The following is an 18,194-nucleotide window of genomic DNA, read 5'->3' on the forward strand; positions in this document are numbered from 1 at the left end:
CAGCATTTCTTGTTTTTATTTCAGATTTCCAGCATCCGCAGTATTTTGCTTTTATTATATTGGAAAGGGAATTGCCTAGTGAGCTAAAAAGAAACAAATTGCAGATCCATGGGGAAAAGGCGGTGGAGTGGGTCGAGCTGATTTGCTATCGCAGAGAGCATGCAGGGACACGACAGGCCAAATGCTCTCGTTCTGTGCTGTACAATAGGTTCTCATCCTTCCATCTGTGAAAGATGACGGTGCTGTAACCATTCTGATTCACAGGGGTCTCAGCCAGTCAGACACCACGTGATCCTTCGGCACACCCCGCCCCCCGCGTGGACAATAGAGGCGCGGCTCGGTCTGGCACGTGACCTCGAGACGGGAGCCCGCTTCAAAACGTTTATCAGAAGGTAGCAAGCCGCAAATAGGCGAACCAACGGCGCGCTTGACACGGTGTGTTTTTTTCACAGGTAAATTTGACATTTTTAGGGGATGATTTACAATCAGCCGTCCAGGTAGTAAAGCCTTCTGGGAATTGTACTTCCTCTGACGTTGGCTGGGCTGTGAGCTGCGCCTGCGTACACCGAGCGGGTGGTTGGGCTGGCGCCGTGTTGGAACGTTGGAGGACCTGGAGCTCAGGTAAGGCAAGGCAGGTGTTGCTGCAACAACTTGTGGCACTGGGGGGGATATGGTTGCTGCCTGAGGCTCAGTCACTTAGAGAAAGTAATATACTGCAAATTGTGGCAAAAACGGGGCTGGGGGATGGGAAGACACAGCAGGTCACCCTCTGGACCAGATCGAAAGATACAAATTTCTGGCTTCAGTACTGCAGAAACTCTTAGTTCATTTATAGGAAGTACTGACTTTCATTGGAGAATGGTAAGAACAGATTTCACTTCCTAGTGCCTAGGTTTCTGTGTGTCTTGGCTAACCTGTGGCAAAATCGGACATATCCCTTTCCTATCCTGAGTGGCGTGAAACAGGGCTGTGTTCTCGCACCCACACTTTTTGGGATTTTCTTCTCCCTGCTGCTTTCACATGCGTTCAAGTCCTCTGAAGAAGGAATTTTCCTCCACACAAGATCAGGGGGCAGGTTGTTCAACCTTGCCGGTCTAAGAGCGAAGTCCAAAGTACGGAAAGTTCTCATCAGGGAACTCCTCTTTGCTGACGATGCTGCTTTAACGTCTCACACTGAAGAGTGCGGGTTTGCGGCTGCCTGCAATGAATTTGGCCTAACCATCGGCCTCAAGAAAACGAACATCGTGGGGCAGGACGTCAGAAATGCTCCATCGATCAATATTGGCGACCACGCTCTGGAAGTGGTTCAAGAGTTCACCTACCTAGGCTCAACTATCACGAGTAACCTGTCTCTAGATGCAGAAATCAACAAGTGCATGGGAAAGGCTTCCACTGCTATGTCCAGACTGGCCAAGAGAGTGTGGGAAAATGGCGCACTGACACTGAACACAAAAGTCCGAGTGTATCAGGCCTGTGTCCTCAGTACCTTGCTCGATGGAAGCGAGGCCTGGACAACGTATGTCAGCCAAGAGCGATGTCTCAATTCATTCCATCTTCGCTGCCTCCGCAGAATACTTGGCATCAGGTGGCAGGACCGTATCTCCAACACAGAAGTCCTCGAGGCAGCCAACATCCCCAGCTTGTACACACTACTGAGTCAGGGGCGCTTGCGATGGCTTGGCCATGTGAGCCGCATGGAAGATGGCAGGATCCCCAAAGACACATTGTACAGCCAGCTCGCCACTGGTATCAGACCCACCGGCCGTCCATGTCTCCGCTTTAAAGACGTCTGCAAACGCGACATGAAATCCTGTGACATTGATCACAAGTCGTGGGAGTCAGTTGCCAGCGTCCGCCAGAGCTGGCAGGCAGCCATAAAGGTGGGGCTAAAGTGTGGCGAGTCGAAGCGACTTAGTGGTTGGCAGGAAAAAAGACAGAGGCGAAAGGGGAGAGCCAACTGTGCAACAGCCCCGACAAACAAATTTTTCTGCAGCACCTGTGGAAGAGCCTGTCACTCTAGAATTGGCCTTTATAGCCACTCCAGGCGCTGCTTCACAAATCACTGACCACCTCCAGGCGCTTACCCACTGTCTCTCGAGATAAGGAGGCCAAAGAAGACTGTCTTTCATTGGAGAATGGAAAGAACAGATTCTCACTTCCTAGTGCTAGGTTTCTGTGTGTCTTGGCTAGCCTGTGGCAAAATCGGACATATCCATGTCAATCATATTCCAACCACAACTGTTATAAGTGATGGTTTATAGATATTTGTTAAGGACGGGATTAAGTTTGTTTTTGATTTGTCCCTCCCCCACGCCCCGAGTAAACTGTCTCGGTGACATTTGAAGAAGCCCACTCTCAAATATTGGGAATGTGACACTTCTCGGATTTTATAATAGGCAAGGAAACCACAACTTTCATTTCAAACTTAGTGGAACTATTAAGATTTATGAGAATATAACAGAAAACATTAAAACGCCCAAGCTTAAGGGGTCAAGATAGCTTTTGAAATACCTGTTCAGAAGTTGTGCTGCTCATATCATCCTGACTGGCTGGTTTTTGTGGCTGCAGCTGTCGCATAGACCTTATTTCTCCGATTTCTTGAAGTTGTAATTAATTTGACTGTTTGTTTCTGATCTAGAATGAGTATCTTTCGGTTTAAGGATCACTTTCAGATTTGTTTACGTCCGTCTGAAAATTTAAGGAAGAAACCTTTGAATATCCGGAAATATTGGTCCAACTTGCTGGGCGGTGCTTTTCTTAGTCATCCTTATGTCCCGTACACCTAAACTTCAGTTCTACTGTTTCTGCTTTGTAGTGAGCCAAAAGTGGTAGTATAATTGTAGTTAGTTTTTTCACAAGTCAGTAATCATGAACTATTATTTGGAAGTTTTGCAGAATTTGCTTGTGAGAAGTATTGATGATTTTCTACTTTTGCAATTGGAGTGTTTTGGAAAAGGGAAGCATGGCAAAAACAGATGATGGGGTTGTAGCTTTAATTTTCTGAAAGTTAATGACTTGAACAAATAACTAATGGTAATTGCAGAAAATGGGAAGGAGATGCATTTTTTCAACTTTATAAAGACTGAATGGATTAGTCCAGATGGCATAGTGAGTAGATGTACTTGCTGAACAAATGAAGTTATTTCTGGCTTTTAACCTACATATGCGGTGGTCACTACTGGCAATTGGAAGTATAAGTTGTGTTTCAAACCCTGGGTTAGGAAAGAGGAAAATAAGCCAGCACGTTCTATTTGCTCAATATGAAGTGACACCTCTTGGAAAGTGTGTACATGTTCCATGTGGCTAGGACCGAGTACCGTTTTAATTTTTCATTATGTGCATATATAAAGCTTAAAAGTTTTTGCACTGACATCCATGCTTGCACATATTCTGGAGCTAACTGTGGAATTGATCACAAATTCAAGAAATCAGAGACTGTGTAAATGTACACTGTGTGACAGCTGCACATGCAAAATGAGCTAGTCTTTCATTGATATGAGCAGCACAACTGGAACCTCAAACATACACTGGTATTTCAAAGCCTTACCATAAATGTACCACCCAATTCTTTGAGCTTGGGGTTTAACAATTCTCTGTTTTATTCTCAAACCTTGAAATAGTTCCTGTAAGTTTTAACAATCAAAATGAGTTGGTTTACTTTGCCCATTATAAATTCCAAGTAGTGCACTGTGATGGCCATCATGTGGCCATGTGCTGCTTTGGGTGAGCAAGTGGAGACACAATTGGCCATATCCAGCAACCTTGAGAAGTGGGTATTGAGAAGTTCAGTTCTGCAGTTCGTATATCAGCCTAGGTGAATTTTTACCATGAATGTCAGATACTATTTACATTGCATAAACTTTTGGGATTTTGACAGTTAGTTAAGGATGGTATTCTGCAATTGTATGCATTTTCCAGTAGCCTGTTGGGTTTTTGTGCTAATCGCTCCAATTGTTAACAATATCAAGAAAGGCAATAATAGTGTAAAGGGAAGAGTGTTTCTAGAGTGTGTTCAGGAGAATTTTCTACATCAGTATGTTTCTAGTCCAATGAGAAAGGAACCATTGCTGGTTATGGTTCAAGAGTCAGTAGGGGAACATTTAGGGGACAGTGGCCATAGCATCATAAGGTTTAGGTTAGCTCTGGGAAAGGACAACAAGCAATCCAGAATAAAGATAATTAATTGGGGGAGGGCCAACTTCAATGGAGTGAGAACAGATCTGGCCCAAGTAAATTGGAAACACAGATTGGAAGGCAAAACTGTAACTGACCAATGGACTGCCTTTAGAGAAGGGTTAGTTTTGGTACTGTCAAGGTACATTCCCACAAGGGGAAAACTGATACAGAGCTTCCTGGATGACAAAAGAGATGGAGAGTAAGATGAAGCAGAAAAAGGTGCATGTGATATGTCAGGTGGATAAGACAATTGAGAACCAATATAGAAGGTTCAGAGGGGAAGTGAAAAAAGAGGTGAACAGAAGAGACTCACAACCAACCTAAAAGTGCATCTAAAAGTCTTGCATAGGCACAAATGGTAAAATAGCAGTGAAAGGTGGAATGGGGCTGATCAGGGACCTAAAAGGGGATTTACACATGGAGGTGAGGGGTATTGCTGAGGTACTAAATGAGTATGTGGTGGCCCTGACCACTGGCTGAAAAGTTGGGAGCGAGCCCGCCTGCTCCAGATCTGGAAATCGTGCCGTTATTTTACTTGGCACAGGCCCTTAATTGGCCGCAGTTGGAACTTTTGCCTCCAAGAGCTGCCAGTCAATCGGAGGGCTGGTAGCTCCTCAGTCCCAACAGCACCATTGGGAGTAATGGCTACTGCTGGGACTGCACCCAGCAAGAGGATCCACGATGGCCGCTGGCTTCGGAGCAGCAAAGTGGGTATCAGGCCTTCCCAGGGGCAATCGGCTAGGCTCCAGTAAGGGGTGAGTGGGTCAGAGCGCAGAGCAGATGGGGTTAGTTTTAGTGGGGGGCATTTTGTGCTGCTGGTGGGGAGAAGGAGGAGGGGGGGTGGGTTCGACCGTCAGTGGGGCACTGGGTGCCTGATCAGGACGGCCCCCTCCCCAGCACATAAGGAGGCTGCCAGGTATTACTGGGCAGCCTCCTCGGGTGCTGAGGTGCTTGACTGTTGCTGGTAAAATTAATAGACCACAAGGGCTTCAGTTGGCCCGGAGCGGGTAGGCTGTTGGCCACCAATAGCAGTGGGGGCGGATAGGCAACGGTCGCGGCACCCCTGCCTCTCACACAATTTTACGCCCTGCTCCCAGGGTGGGGGGTTGGGGGGGAAGTTGGTGGTGGGTGGGTTGCACATAAAATTCCAGCCAGTAAGTTGCATCTATCTTTACCAAGGAAAACAGTGCTGCCCAAGTCATGGTGAAAGAGGGGGTAGTTCAGACTGTGGGCTAAAAATTGATAGAGGAGGTATTAGATAGGCTGGCTGTACTTAAAATTGACAAATCACTAGGACTGGATGAGATGCATCCATGGATACTTGGGAAAGTAAGGGTGGAGATTGCAGAGGCATTGGCCATAGTCTTTTTTTTTTTACATGCTTGAGTTTTTTGATGAGGTAATAGGGTTGATGAGTATAATATGGTTGATGTGGCATACATGGAATTTGAAAAGGCATTTGATAAAATGCCTATAACTGGCTTGACAGCAGAGTTAGAGCCCATGGAATAAAAGCGACAGTAGTGGCATGGATACGAAATTGGTTGAGTGGCAGGAAACCGTAGTTGTGAACAGTTCTTTTTCAGACAGGAGAAAGATATATAGTGAGGTTCCCCAGGTGTCAGTGTTGGGAGCCCTGCTTTTCTTGATGTATATTAATGACCAGATTTGGGTGTACACGACACATTTCAAAATTTGTAGATGACACAAAACTGGAAGTATTGTGAACTGTGAGGAGCATAGTGATAAACATCAAGAGGATGTCTTAGAATTTGCAGTTTTTGGAACCTTGGGGAGTATGTGTGAGCTGTCCTCTTGAACAGATGACTTGTCGAATGTTCTGTTGGGTGCATTGACACTGATTGCAAAGATTTTTTTCGAACAGACTGTCCTAGCAGAAATTGAAACCAAAAACCTCAGGTTTCGGGGGGGTGGGGGGGACTGAAACTAGTTCGAACCAGATTAAAAAGGAGACAGCCATCCAAACTCTGATGTCGGGAAGGTGCATTTTACAGGCAGGTTTTTTAAAAAAGTGAAGACGAGAAGTGGTTTCTGTTAACTAGAGGAACTGATTAACCAGACTGGGCCATACAGTGTCTGGGGTGTCCCTGAAGTGCATGGTAAAGGTAATGCTGGTAGATCCATGCTATCAAGCCTGAGTGAACAGAACTGAGAAGGTTCTGGAGAAGTACAGTACCTGTGGAGTTCGGAATTAAAGGGGAACTGCTGTCAGTTGGGAATTGGTGGCTGCATCTTGGAAGACAGGATCTGGAGATCTACCAGAGGAATCTCCGAGGAAAGATGTGAAGGCATTATAGAATCATAGAATGGTTACAGCACAGAAGGAGGCCATTCGGCCTGTCGTGTCCATGCCAGCTCTCTGCAAGAACAACTCTCACATGGTCCCATTCCTGCGCATTTCTTTCCCCCCCCCCCCCCCCCCCCCCCAATAGCCCTGCAAATTATTCTCCTCAGATAATTATCCAATTCTCTTTTGAAGGCCTAGGTTGAATCTGCCTCCATCACACTCCCCGGCAGTGCATTCCAGATCCTAACCAGTCGCTGCCGAAAAACGTTTCTCATGTTACCGTTTGTTCTTTTGCCAATCACCCTTAATTGGTATCCTCTGGTTCTGGATCCTTCCACCAATGGAAACTCTCCCCATCAACTTTGTACAGATCCTTGGGCAACTCGATCAAATCTCTTAATCTTCATCCCTGGAACCATTCTTGTGAATTTTTGCTGCACCCAGTAAGATAATTAATTAAATGGGGGAGAGCCAGGTTCAATGGAGTGAGAACCGATCTGACCGAAGTAAATTGGAACCAAAGTGTAGAAGGCAAAACTAACTGAACGATGGGCTGCTTTTTAAAGAGGAGCTAGCTTCAGTACAGTCAAGTACATTCCCAAGCGGGGGAAAGGGTAGGGCAAACCGATCCAGAGCTCCCTAGATGATGAATGAGATGCAGAGTAATTTGAAGCAAAAAAAGGGTGCATATGTCAGATGGATAAGACAATTCACAACCAGGCTGAATGAATGGGAAATCATGCTTGATAAACCTGGTGGAGTTTTTTGAGGATGTTACTAACAGAATTGATTAAAAGGGAGTAGGTGGATGTGATATACTTGGATTTTCAGAAGGCTTTTGATAAAGTCCCCCACAGGAGGTTGGTTAGCAAAATTAAAGCATGGAATAGGAGGTAATATACTTGCATGGATTAAGGATTGATTAACAGGCAGAAAGCAGACAGTAGGAATAAACTGGTCATTCTCGCGTTGGCAGGCTGTGACTAGTGGGCTACCGCAGGGATCAGTGCTTGGGCTCCAGCTGTTCACAATATGTATCAATGATTTGGGTGTGGGGACCAAATGTATTTCCAAGTTCGCGGAAGGCACAAAACTAGATGGGAATGTGTGTGAGGAAGATGCAAAGCAGCTTCAAGGGGATTTGGACAGACTTGGTCAGTGGGCAAGAATGAGGCAGATGGAATATAATGTGGAAAAATGTGAGGTTATCCACTTTGGTAGGAGGAACAGATGTGCAGAGTATTTCTTGAATGGTAAGAGATTAGAAAATGTAGATGTACAAAGGGACCTGGATATCCTTGTCAATAAGTCACTGAAAGCTAACATGCACTTGCAGCAAGCAATTAGGAAGGCGAATGGTATGTTAGCCTTTGTCGCAAGAGGATTTGAGTACAGGAGTAGCGAAATCTTCCTTCAGTGTATAGAACCTTGGTTAGACTGAACCTGGAGTACTCTGTGCTGTTTTGGTCCCCTTACCTTAGGAAGGATATTATTGCCATTGAGGGAGTGCAATAAAGGTTCACCAGACTTGTTCCCTGGATGGTGGACTGTCCCATGAAGAGAGATTGGGGAAACTGGGCCTGCATTCTCCAGAGTTTTGACGAATGAGAGGTGATCTCATTGAAACTTACAAAATACTTAAAGGGATAGACAGGGTAGATGCAGCTAAGATGTTTCCCCTGGTTGGGGAGTCTAGAACCAGGGGATACAGTTTCACAATAAGGGGGAAGCCACTTAGGACCAAGATGAGGAGAAATTTCTTTACTCAGAGGGTTGTGAATCTTTGGAATTCTCTACACCAGAGGGCTGTGGAAGCTCAGTCATTGGGTATGTTTAAAGCAGAGATTGACAGATTTCTAATTACAAATGACATATGGTGATATGGGAATAGTGTGGGAAAAAGGCATTGGTGGATGATCAGCCATGATCATATTGAATGGCAGGGCAGGCTCGATAGACTGAGTGGCCTATTCCTGCTCCTATGTTCCTAAATATTAAGAGTTCCGAGGGGAAGTGGAAAAAAAAATTAAAGCAAACAGAATGAGAAGGTTCGCAGCTAACTTGAAAGGGAATCTAAAAGTCTTCTACAGGCACATAAATAGTAAAAGGGTGGGGTAAAAGGAGGAATGGGGCTGATTAGGTACCTAAAAGGGGATTTATGCATGGAGGCAGAGGGTGTGGCTGAGGTACTAAATGAGTACTTTGCATCTGTCTTTACTGAGATGCTGCCCTTTTCATGGTGAAAGAGGAAGTAGTTGAGATTGTGGTGTATATGAACTTCTAAAAGGCCTAAGCTTGAGTGTACAGGACACACTTCCAAAATTTGCAGATGAGACAAAACTTGGAAGTATACTGAACTGTGAGGAGGATAGTGATAAACTTCAAGAGGCCATGGACAGGCTGGAATGGGCAGACACCTGGCAGGTGAAATTTAATGCAGCCAAGTGTGAAGTGATTCATTTTGGTATGAAGAATGAGGAGAAGCGATATAAATTAAAGGGTACAATTCTACATGGGATGCAGAAGAAGAGGGACCTGGGGATATATGTGCACAAATCATTGAAAGTTGCAGGGCAGGTTGAGAAAGCGGTGAATAAAGCATATGGGATTCTGGGCTTTATTGATGGGCATAGAGTGCAAAAATAAGGAAGTTATGATAAACCTGTATAAAACACTTGTTTGGCTTTAACTGATGTATTGTGTCCAGTTTTGGGCATCACACTTTAGGAAGGCTGTTAAAGCATTTAATGAAGGCGCAGAAAAGATGTACGAGAATGGTTCCAAGGATGAGGAACTTCAATTATGTGGATAGATTGGAGAAGCTGGGTCTGTTCTTCTCCGAGAAGATTTGATAGATATGTTCAAAATGATGACAATTGGTTAATTATGTGAAGACAAATTTGCAGGGCTATGGGAAAAGGTGGGGGATTGGGACTAGCTGAGTTGCTGTTACAGAGAGCAGGCACAGATGTGACAGGCCAAATGGTTGTCTCCTGTGTTGTAACCATTCTATGATTCACTGATTTTATTCTAAAGATAACAGAGCTCTCTTGATAACATCGTGAGTCTTCTCATTCGTAGCTGATCATACAAAGCATAACAATTGGCTTCTGTCCCTTGGATTTTTAGCTGGTGCAATGCTGGGAAGTTTTTTGTATGGACATACAATTGAGCCTTGCTGTCAAAATTTGCTCAGCCTGTTGGCTATCAAGCTATACTTCAGCAAAGATTCAACTTTAAGTGAGGGGAAGAGTGGCAACCAAGAAAATTAAATTTTCCTTGGGTTGGATGAGATCCATAGTCTGTAAAATAACTTTGCTCCACTAAATTGTGTAGACTAGGCTCAATCTCTGATCTGTGCACTTGCCTCCTTAATTCCAGATTTGTCTTACTACAACTGAGGATGTTTTTTGAGCCTCTGTGCACTCAAGTGTTGATGCAGAAGAAAGTTAAAACCACCCTATAGGTGGTGGGCGATATGGTAGTAATTTATTGATGCCAAGTTTTGAAATCTGTTTCTATTTGGATGTTTCTAAAGTAGATTTTTGGAATTTGCATTGGTGTAAATTTTGAGGCAGACTGAATGGACAGTAACATCTAACCTTGATTGCCCATCAACTCAGTTTTATAACTATTACAGATCGAATTAACAGCACAGAAATGGATCATTCAGCCCATCAGGTCTATGCCAGTGTTTGTTTCCTATGAACCTCCTCCCACTTTACTGCATTTCACCCCATTACCATATCTTTCCAGTCCTTTCTCCCTCATGCATATATCTAGCTTCCTCTTAATTATATCTATGCTACTCATCTCAACCACCTTCAAATATTAGTGAGTTCCACATTCTCACCAGTCTCTGAGTAAAGAAGTTTCTTATCGAAGGCCTTTTGAAAGTCCATGGATGGGCACCCACTACATTACCCATTTCTACTCTTTCTGGTTCTTCAAAGAATTCAATAAGATTGATCAAGAACTTCCCCTTTCAAAATCTATGCTGTCTATTGTGTTCAGTTTCTGAATGTTTTTTTCTATTACATTTCGGTATCAACATCTTTCCTTCCACTGACATTCAGCTAATTGGTCTGTTACTTCCCAGTTTAGTTTCTCGTTCTCTCGCTCTCGTATAAGAATAACATTATTGCCTCTTATATATGGATAGGTAGATAGATTTAGGTGCCTCTGCAATCTTTTCCCTGACTTATTTTAGTATGCACTGATCAAATCTGCCCAGACTAGTTTTATCTGCTTTTCGCTTGTCTTTTATCAGTTATCTCCTTTTTTTTTACATGCAGAACATCAGCATGTAGACTTTGCTTGCCTGGTGTGCTTTTCAGATGTTGATAGATTTGTTGATACTCCTTTATATATTTCCAGAACTTTGTTTTTAGTTCTTTGACCCGACGGACACCAACCTTTTTCCAGTCTTGTCCATGCTTTTTATAAAGAAGCCCAGTTTTCATTTGTACTTGAGTATGTGGGTGTACACTTCAGAAGCAAAACTATTCTTTATTGGTGCTTGTCATGTATGATTTGCCAAATAATTTTTTTGTTTGGAATATTGTTTCAGCCTTTTTGAAAACTTAGTTTTTTTTTAGAACAAGAAAGCCTTCCTATTTTCTCTTGTACTTGGGTGCGAGGATATATCCTTTCCAGCCATCATCTCTGCTCCTCCATTGAATCCCTGTTGAGCAATGCTTTAATTTTCAAACTCTCAAGTTTTTCCAAATCTCTCCTCCATGGCCTTGGCCCTCCCTGTCTCTAATCTCCTCCAGCTCACAAGCCTCCAAGTTCCTGTGCTCCTCCAGTTTTAGCTTGCACATCTGCAATTTTAATCATTCTACCATTGCTGACTGTGCCTTCAGCTGCTGAGTACCAAAGCTTTGGAATTCCCTCCCTAAACCTGTCTGTTCAACCTCTCTTTCTTTCTTTTAGGATGCTACTTAAAACCTACTTCTTTCACCAAACGTTTGGTCATTTGGCCTAATATCTCTTTGTGGCTTAGTGTCATTTATTTGATAAAGCTCCTGTAAAGCGCCTTAAAGTTTTGCTGTGTTAAAGGCACTAAATAAAAACAAGTTTTTATGTAGTTCAGAAATCTTGACATTTTTCCAATGACAACTGATGAAATTAAACTGAACATCCTGATGGCTGAAATGACGCTAAATTCTTGCTAAATTCAGTTTAGTAAGAATTTCAAAAGTTGCATCAAGATTTTATAGTTCATATTGCTTAAGATATTATGAAACAAATTTCAGTTTACAAACCTGCAGCCTCATAGCTTATGGAGACAGCAACGACAATAACAATTGACATTTGTCTGAACACGCAAATGATAGGCCAGAAAAGGCCTACTGGTCCAACCAGCCTGTCCCACATATTTGTGGGACAAATATCCGGGCTCACTACTTTGACCAGGAGTCCTCCCCCCTGACCAGCAGACCCATTCACCCAAAGAAAAATGAACAGTACAGCACAGGAACAGACCATTCAGCCCTCCAAACTGCGCTGATCTTGATGCCTGCCTAAACTAAAACCTTCTGCACTTCCGGGGTCCATATCCCTCTATTCCCATCCTATTCATGTATTTGTCAAGATGCCTCTTAAACGTCTCTATGGTACCTGCTTCCACCACCTGCCCCGGCAACAAGTTCCAAGCACTCACCACCCTCTGTGTAAAGAACTTGCCTCGCGCATCCCCTCTAAACTTTGCCCCTCTCACCTTAAACCTATGTCCCCTGGTAACTGCCTCTTCCACCCTGGGAAAAAGAAACCTGCCTCCAGCATTCTCCCTCTACCTGGACCCCTCCCCCTGGCCTCTTACCCGCTCTTGATCTCTTCATTGAAAACTGTCGGCGAGACATTGGTCATCTCAATTTCTCTGCCCCCCCCCCCCTCACTCTAACCTCTCCCCCTCTGAACTTGAGGCACTCGGTTCTCTCAGGTCTAACCCCGACATGGTCATCAAACCTGCAGACAAGGGTGGTGCTGTTGTATGGCATACCTACCTCTACCTTGCAGAAGCTCAACGCCAACACACAGACACGTCTTCCTACCTCCCTCTGGACCATGACCCCACCACCGAACATCAAGCCACTGTCCAAAGGACTGTCACTGACCTCATCTCCTCTGGAGATCTTCCGACTACAGCTTCCAACCTCATAGTCCCGCAACCCCGGACAGCCTGCTTCTACCTCCTTCCCAAAATCCATAAACAGGACTGTCCTGGCAGACCCATTGTGTCAGCCTACTCCTGCCTCACTGAACTTATTTCTTCCTATCTTGACTCTATATCTTTTCTCCGCTGGTCCAGTCTCTTCCCACCTACATCCGTGACTCTTCTGACGCCCTACGTCATTTTGACAATTTCCAGTTTCCTGGTCCCAACCGCCACCTCTTCACTATGGACGTCCAGTCGCTTTACACCTCCATCCCCCACCAGGATGGTTTAAGGGCTCTCCGCTTCTTCCTTGAACAGAGGCCCAACCAATCCCCATCTACCACCATCCTCCTCTGCCTGGCTGAACTTGTTCTCACATTGAACAACTTCTCCTTCAACTCCACTCAATTCCTTCAAGTAAAAGGTGTTGCTATGGGTACCCGCATGGGTCCTAGTTATGCCTGTCTTTTTGTGGGATATGTCGAGCATTCTTTGTTCCAGTCCTACTCCGGCCCCCTCCCCCAACTCTTTTTCTGGTACGTTGATGACTGTATCGGTGCCGTTTCCTGCTCCCGCCCTGAACTGGAAAACTTTATCAACTTTGCTTCCAATTTCCAGCCTTCTCTCACCTTTTACATGGTCCATCACTGACACTTCCCTTCCTTGACTTCTCTATCTCCATCTCTGGGGATAGGTTGTCTACTAATATCCATTATAAGCCCACCGAGTCCCACAGCTACCTGGACGACACTTCTTCGCACCCTACCTCCTGTAAGGACTCCATTCCATTCTCCCAGTTTCTCCGTCTCCGACGCATCTGCTTTGATGATGCCACCTTCCATGACGGTACTTCTGATACGACCTCCTTTTTCCTCAACTGAGGATTCCCCCCCACTGTTGTTGACAGGGCCCTCAACCGTGTCCGGCCCATTTCCCGCACCTCTACCCTCACCCCTTCCCCTCCCTCCCAGAACCGTGACTGGATTCCCCTTGTCCTCACTTTCCACCCCTCAGCCTCCATTTCCAAAGGATCATGCTCTGCCATTTCCGCCACCTCCAACATGATGCCACGACCAAACGCATCTTCCCCTCCCTTCCCCTGTCAGCATTCCGAAGGGGTCGTTCCCTCCGCGACACCCTGGTCCACTCCTCCATTACAACCACCACCTCGTCCCCGTCCCATGGCACCTTCCTCTGCAATCGCAAGAGATGTAATACCTGACCATTTACCTCCTCTCTCCTCACTATCCCAGGCCCCAAACACTCCTTTCAGGTGAAGCAGCAATTTACTTGTACTTCTTTCAATGTAATATACTGTATTCGCTGCTCACAATGTGGTCTCCTCAACATTGGGGAGACCAAACGCAGACTGGGTAATCGCTTTGTGGAACACCTCCGCTCTGTCCGCAAGCAGGACCCTGAGCTTCCGGTTTCTTGCCATTTCAACACTCCCCCCTGCTCTCATGTTCTCCTCTCTATCCTGGGCTTGCTGCAGTGTTCCACTGGACATCAACGCAAGCTCCAGGAACAGCATCTCATTTTCCGATTAGGCACACTACAGCCTGCCGGACTGAACATTGAGTTCAATAATTTCAGAGCGTGACGGGGGCCCCCCATTTTACTTTTATTTTAGTTATTTTTTTACATTTTTTACAATTTTTTTTTTTTCTTTTGTTAATTTCATTTCATTGCAGGTTGTTCAGTTTGCTTACCCACTTTTTTTTTCATGTTTGTACTTGCTGCTGTTCAATCCTCAGTTTGTTAACACCCTATCTGTACTAATGCTTTGTCTTTCAACACACCATTAACATATTGTTTGCCCGTGCTCCGTGACCTTTTGGTCAGCTATGTGGCCTGGTCCAATCCAGACCTCCTTTGTTATCTCTTGCCCCACCCCCACCTCACTTGCTTATAACCTGTGACTTTTCTAATATTTGTCAGTTCCGAAGAAGGGTCACTGACCCGAAACGTTAACTCTGCTTCTCTTTTCACAGATGCTGCCAGACCTGCTGAGTGGTTCCAGCATTTCTTGTTTTTCTTGCAGACAATTGTTTGGGGCTGAAGAACTAAATTAGTCTTCCTTCAAAGAAAGAAAACTAACAGAGAATATTACTATCTATCGGATAGCCTATTTTTTAATAATTATAGTTAAGTCATAAATATCCCAGATATTATCCGGGTCTGGGAAACTCTCTTCAATAAGTATTTCCCCACTTGAGGGGAAACAGAGAGGGTATTCTTGTATTCTATACAGAATGCTACATGAGTCATAGAGTTATACAGCACAGAAACAGGCCATTCAGCACATCCTGTCCGTGCCGGCCATCAAGCACCTATCTATTCTCATCCCATTTTCCAACACTTGGCCCATAGCCTTGTATGCTTGCTGTAAGTGGTCACCTCTTCACATATGAACGTAAGAAAGAACTTGCATTTATATTGCATCTTTCACGACTTCGGGACATTCCTAAATGCTTCATAATACTCTCCAGGACACCAGAAGAACTCCACTGCTCTTCTTTGAATATTGCCATCCAAAATCCAACACCTCCAACACTGCATCCTTCCCTTAGTATTGCACTGGAATATCAGTCTAGATTAACATTACCACGGAGTTCAAGTTGGCATCTAAGTGAGCCTAGCTGAATATTCAATAGTGTGAGGCAACAGAGCTGAGCCAGATTCTGGCCTCATCTGACCTCCTTACATGTACAATTTCCAACAGTGTTGTTGGATAGTATAAGAACCTGGAACCCTAGAGATTACATCTTATTATTATCCAATTGCTCTAAGTCCATTCCAGATAATGCACCAAAAACCATAACACGACTTGACATCTACTTGATCTGGATTTTATTATTTGTTCCCTGACCAGCTGCCTATTATTGCTTCTTCCTTCTACCTCACTGTGCACACATAAACAAACCTTTGGCGAAATGATGTAAAAGAATGCCACTTTAGGGATGATTGTTTCTGTTACGGCTGTCTCTATTTGAAAATAAATCACATTAAAGTGGCACATTCCATTCATATTTTCTCAGAATTAATCAGCTTCCGTTTACTACTTTATTTAATTTGCATATGCTATGGGATCTAAATAAATATTTTTTATAATTTGTTCACGGGTGTGGGCATCGGTGGTTAGGCCAATATTTATTTCCCATCCCGAATTGTCCTCAAGAAGGTGTTGGTGAGCCTCCACCTTGAACCACTGAAGTTCATGTGGTGTAGGTATACCCATAGTGCTGTTAGGGTGGGAGTTTCAGGATTTTGACCCAGCAACAATGAAGGAACGGTGATATATTTGCAAGTTAAATATGTTGTGTGACTTGGAGGGAAGCTTGCGGGTGGTGGTGTTCCCATGCACCTGCCACCCTCCTAAGTGGTAGAAATTGTGGGTTTGGAAAATGCTGTTGAAGGAGCCTTGATGAGTTGCTGCAGTGCATCTTGTCGATAGTACATGATGCAGCTACGATGCAGAATTGGTGGAAGGAGTGAATGTATAAGCTAGTGGATGGGGTGCTAGTCAAGTGGGTTGCTTTGTCTGAGAAGGTGTCAAGCAACTTGAGCCTTGTTGGAGCTGCACTCATCCATGCAAGTGTGGTATATTCCATCACTGTCCTGACTTGTGTCCTGTAGTTGGTAGAAAGGCTCTCGGGAGTCAGGCAGTGAGATATTCGCTGCAGAATTCCAAGCCTTCAACTTGCTCTTGTAGCCATAGTATTTTTTTGGCTGGTCCAGTCAAGTTTCTGGACAATGATAGCCCCCAGGATATTGATGCTGGAGGATTCAGCAATGGTAATGCCATAGAATGAAGAAAGGGAGATGGTCAGATTCTCTTTTGTTGGAGATGGTCATTGTCTGGCACTTGTGTGGTCCAAATGTTACTTGCCACCTATCAATTCAAGGCTGAATGTTGTCCAAATCTTGCTGCATGTGGGCACGGACTGCTTCATCACATGATGAGTTCATTATAGCTTATGTGCCGTCAGAATGTTTCACTGAAAAATACAAGCTATATATAAAGAGATGGATTCAAATATTTTTCAAAAAAACCTTAGTGAAACACTAGTTTCCTCTCACTGATGCCGGAATATTTGTTACGATACTCTGGTTAGCTTTGGGTACTCTCATGTGGTTTGCCATAAATAGAACAGATTTACAATAGAAAGGTTTCAACTTCTTGGAGATGACATCGAAGTGAACAAACCATATCCCTTTGAGTTTATTATAAATTACATGAGATCTTTCATTGTAATCACAAGAGAAGCGACAATGAAATCATTGCAACATATTCTGTTCATTTCTTTAATTCCCATTTCCCTAACTCCAACCTGTAAGTAACATAATAAGGAACTTTTATACTTAGTACATTTATATTAGGCTTTATTGTAATAATGTCCAAGTGTCAATAGGTATTTTTAAATCATTTTTACAATAATTAATCCAAGCTTTCAACATCTGACATATTCATATATTGATATTTATCCCTTTCTATATTTATCTCAATAGACATCTACTTCCTTGCATTTTGATGTGCTTTCATTTGTTAACATTTTAGGAAGCACAAAAATATTTTTCAACTGAAGTCATGAATCTAAGAGAATTTTAAAGAGAAAAGAAATGTATTTTGCTACCAAACCGCTTGATAATATTCAACACCAGAACTAGTTGTGTTGTAAAGAAGAAAGTACTAAAGTCTAAATCTGGGTTAATGTGCATGTCTGTGCATGCACTGAGTGTGGTTAATAAGTTACAGGTGCAGATTGAGATGTGGAAATATGATGTTTTGGCTATAACAGAGACCTGGTTCAAAGACGAGCAGAACTGGGTGTTAAATATACCTGCATACAAGGTGTTCAGGAAATAGAAAAGGAAGAATGGGGGAGGAGCGGTGGTATTGATTAAGGAGAGCATTACAATGCTGGCGAGAGAGGATATCCCTGAGGGGTCAAGGATGGAATCCATTCAGCTAGAACGAAGGAGCAATTATATTGCTCAATGTAGTCTACAGGCCACCAACTAGTGGAAAGGATGACGAGGAACAAATTTGCAAGGAAATTACAGAGAGATGCAAGAATTATAGAGTTGCTATAATGGGGGATTTTAATTATTTAAATATAGACTGCGATTGTAGTAGTGTGAGGGGCAAGAGTTCCTAGAGTGTGTTCAGGAAAATTTTCTACAGCAGTATGTTTCCAATCCAACGAGAGAGGAGGCACTGCTAGACCTGGTTCTTGGGAATGAGGTTGGCCAAGTGGATCAAATATCAGTAGGAGAACATTTTGGGGACAGTGATCATTGTATCATAAGGTTTAGGTTGGTTTTGGAAAAGGACAAAGAACAATCTAGAGTAAGAATAATTAACTGGGGGAAAGCCAAATTTAACGTGGTAGGAATGGATGTGGGCCAAATAAATTGGAATCAAAGGTTGTCAGGAAAAACAGTAGCTGAACCATGAGCTACCTTCAAAGAAGAAATAGTCTGGTCACAGCCAAGGTATGTTCCTTCAAACGGGAATGGTAGGACAAATCAGTACAGAGCTTCCTG

The 18,194-nt window shown here is 43.8% G+C and overlaps 1 protein-coding gene across 2 annotated transcripts in view; it reads left to right on the forward strand.

The window, feature by feature from the left end:
• Positions 1-367: 367 nt before the first annotated feature.
• LOC137371050 (granzyme K-like) overlaps positions 368-18,194 on the forward strand; it is a 46,011-nt gene continuing 28,184 nt past the window's right edge. Inside the window, exon 1 of one of the 2 annotated variants that reach the window (XM_068032960.1) lies at positions 368-452. The gene's annotated coding sequence lies outside the window, so the exon portion shown is untranslated. Of the gene's footprint in view, positions 453-541; positions 622-18,194 lie in introns of those variants that run through there. The other variant, XM_068032952.1, reaches the window with a different exon arrangement.

The sequence above is a fragment of the Heterodontus francisci genome, chromosome 1 (assembly GCF_036365525.1).
Source record: "Heterodontus francisci isolate sHetFra1 chromosome 1, sHetFra1.hap1, whole genome shotgun sequence".
Lineage (NCBI taxonomy): Eukaryota > Metazoa > Chordata > Chondrichthyes > Heterodontiformes > Heterodontidae > Heterodontus > Heterodontus francisci.